Source organism: Papaver somniferum, unplaced genomic scaffold (assembly GCF_003573695.1).
Source record: "Papaver somniferum cultivar HN1 unplaced genomic scaffold, ASM357369v1 unplaced-scaffold_24, whole genome shotgun sequence".
Taxonomy (NCBI): Eukaryota; Viridiplantae; Streptophyta; class Magnoliopsida; order Ranunculales; family Papaveraceae; genus Papaver; species Papaver somniferum.
The window spans coordinates 2,922,165-2,926,217 of NW_020634374.1; positions in this window are offsets into that span (position 1 = coordinate 2,922,165).

Sequence of the window (4,053 nt, forward strand, 5' to 3'; positions counted from 1 at the left end):
CAATAAATATGGGATCAAACAAATCTTCTCCACGCCTTACTATCCACAAGGAAATGGTCAAGCAGAAAGTACCAACAAGACTTTGGTCAGGATTATCAGTCGGACGATTCATGACAATCCTCGATCATGGCATGAGCAATTACCCATGGCTCTATGGGCTTACAGAACTGCACCAAGGAGATCGATCGGTACTTCGCCATATTCCCTTGTCTATGGAGCCGACGCCATACTTCCAGCAGAAATCAAAGTTCCCTCAGCCAGGATTGCAGCATCCAGTGGTGTACAATGGGATGAGGCCGAAATCTCCAGATCAAGAATCGCTGAGCTAGATATGCTGGAATCAAGGAGAACCAAGGTGGAAAAATATGTGGAAGCCTACAAACAGAGGATCTCCAGAGCCTACAACAAAATGGTAAGACCTCGAACATTTCAAGTAGGAGATTTGGTATTAAAGACGGCAAAGCACATTCAACAAGACATGTCCGCTCCTAAGTTCTCTCCTAAATGGGAAGGGCCATATGTTGTTATCAAAGCAGTGTCTAGCGGATACTACAAAATTTTAGCAATCAATGGAGGAAAGGAAGGAAACATCATCAATGGCAAATGGCTCAAAGCTTATTATGCCTGATCCATGAAACAAACTACCTCTTATCATTTCAAGCATTTTCAAAAATGTAATTTCATTCCTCCAAAGAGATGCAGAATGCTCCTTTGTTCATTAAACATTTCAAAATGAGCAAAATTCGTTCATACCATGATCAACTGTTTCACCTAACTAGAAACTCAGATTTACTCAAAAAACAACAACCACAAATGCTCACTCAGAGCAAACCATCCAGCAACGGATAATCCCTGTAAGAAGCCTCGTCAAGCTTCTTCTGAAAAATCTTGGTCTTTGCCTTCAAGTCTTCGACGCTTTCTCAACCCTTGCTGACTCCAGAGCCAGTATCCTCTCCTCATCCAGTAAAGCTGCATTCATGGAAATTGCATCAGCAGCCTCTGCGCCTTATGAACCTTGATTATCTCAAGACGACGACGGAGCCAGCTTACATTGAATCGCAATATCTCACAATTCGAGATCATTTCATCCCATTGGTGCAGTTCATGGTTTTTGACGTCTCGCAAGTGCATCTGATTCATTTCCTCGATGATCGGCAATAGCCCCGCTACCGTGGTTAAAAGGGTTGGAAGAAAACCTTTCCACACTTCTGTGGTAGCAATGTGACCATACTTCTTCCAGATCTTGGTGTACAGAGACGCATGACATTTGGGAACCACGAATCCGCCGACCATTTCATTGTCTGGGAAGGTATTAATCAATGGGGCTTCGAATAAAAGTCCAGCGGTTGGGTATTCACGAGCATGGACACCGTCTCCGGTCTCCACGGATCCTACAGAATCTTCACATGCCTGGTTACTGCTTTCCTCAACCTCAACCACGGTCACGGACTTTCCACTCTTCGTCGTCTAGCATCGACGACGACACGGACATCCGCCTACGATGAAACGAAGGAGTGTTAATCCCGGGACTCAGTACAATCTCAAGAGTCATAGGTTTACTTACAGACGATCCATTCAGCACGAGCCGATCCATACCGGGCAGGAGCTCTAACAGTCCGCTTAGGCCTTGCATTATGAGGAGTAGCATTCTTCTTACAGTCCTACGACAAATCATTCTCTTGTGATCAACAATCTCGATTGAACAAAGACAAGAAAGGAGAAGAAGAAGAAGTGTACAACTTACTGAGATAGACGTTGCTATTTCACGCTTCGACGAAGATCATCTTGAGAAGAAATGCTGACATGACGGCAAGAGGGTAGGATCAAAACTCTCTGCACGATGAAACTGACTCAGGAATGGAAGAAATATTTGCGTGGATCATAGATTTGGAGTCTTGAATATATATATATCAGGCTAGTCATATAGTCAACTCAGTTACGAGTTTCACTGAAACCCTAGGCTTCAAAGATCGATAGACGCGGAGGAAAATAACACACTGGGGACTGAACATCACGGGTCAAAGGATAGGCCACGCGGCCTTGTACACGTCATGAATTCTCGGCCGTGTGTTACTTCTCATGAAAATCGACAAGTCATGATGAATTTGGATATATGGACATTGGTCCATGTCATGGATTAGAAGAAATCGACGTTAACAAAATGTTCATCATTCAAGAAAAGTCTAATTGAAGTAAAGTCGTTTAAACAGTCAAAAGAAAGATATCCACTATGAAGACAAAAGGGAATGCTCTAACGTCTAAGAAGATGGAAGTAAAACTACTCGTCGGACTCATCCGAATTGTCAGCTTCATCGTCACTGTCCTTCTCGGAATCATCTTCTTCAGAGTCACTGTCAGATCATTGGTGAAGTCCGGTGGACGGAAGATAACATCATCATCTGAATCCGTTATCTTCTGCTGCAGCTTCAGCTTCAATTTTCTTCATCGTCTGATGCTCTCTTTCATATCGATCAGGCTTAATGTAACGCTCGGATGGTTCCCATGTGATCTCTCCTTCAGAAGCATCAGCATCAGAATCAGAAGGCACCCCATCCAAGAATTGACGCTTCTCCTCAACCCTCTGTCTCTTACGCCGGGTGCGATCTTTTTCACGTTGACGGGCATCCTCCTTTTTGTCTTCAGCTCTTTTCTTTTCGAGTTCAGCAAAAGAGACTCTTCGCTCACCCAAGGAACATTAGGCTTCGCCCCTTCCTGGGTAACCCTAGCCTTTGATTTCGCTACAGGAGCGTCGGAATCCTCATCAGAAGAGCCAGAGGAAGAAGAGGAATACCAGTAATCGTAATTGTTGTTATTGTTGGTCGACATTTTCTGGAACCGGAAGATCAAAGATTACTACTATGTAAACAAACCAACATCAGCAAAAAATGGTAACTCTTAACTCTTACCTTTTACTTCCACTAACAATAGTGATAGTAATGCTAGAGTTAACACCTCAAAATCGTTCGTCTCTTCGAAAACTGCAAAAAACGAACGAAACTTTATTAATTTCGAAACTTTTTCATAAAATCACGGACACAATTTTCATAATGTGAACATTCACACAACTGACCTATGAAGTTTACAACAATAAAATATTTCATCATAAATATATTGTCTATCTTCGAAGGTTCCTCAAAACCCACGTTTCTGATTTTTCGAAAAAACACAATTAATGCAACTTGCTTACATAAATTCTCAAGAATTTTCTAATAAAAAAAATTCATGCAAATAAAATATACCATCATATTTTACACAATATATGTCACGGCTGCATATATATATATATATATAAAAAAAACTATTTTCCTTCGTATCGTCATTATTTGTCTTTAAAACGAAGGTTTATTTCAAAAAATATTGTGAAAGCTCACATCTCATACATATGATAAAGTTTTTTATTTACATGAAAGCTCATAAGAAAATTTTTATCACTGGACACAAGTTCATCATACATATTTTCCTTCGTGTCATCGTTATTTGTCTTTAAAACGAAGGATTATTCCGATTTCATGAAAATTCACTTCTTTTATGATAAAACCTTGGTACACATGAAAACTCATAAACTAAGTTTTATTACTGAACCTAGGTTCATGTGCTAAAAAAAAATCTCTCCTAAATCAGGGATTATAGTTAGTTTACAAAACTAACGATCGAACGAACATACGTTTTCAAAAAACGAGGGTTTTTTCATAAAACTCACACTAATATACACACATGTAAATAACTTCATCATGATCAAAGCATGAAAAACTCATGGGGATCATAAACATCAGCAAACAAACAAACAAAAAAAAAAACGTACCTGGGAGCGCCGGCCGGAAATTGGCCGACGACGGCAAGTGGTGGTCCGGCGGCGGCGGGAATCCTCTCCTGCTGGCGTGAAGGTGCAGAGATGATGGAGAGCTGGTCGTGAGGAAAAAAAAAGGATTAATCCCTTTTATATCAATTTTATTTCCAAAACCTAATTTTCTAAGGATTTCCTTATTAGGCCCGACCCGCGAATCATAGCCGACCACGGACTCGTCATCCAAACCAGCGGTTCAACACCGATTT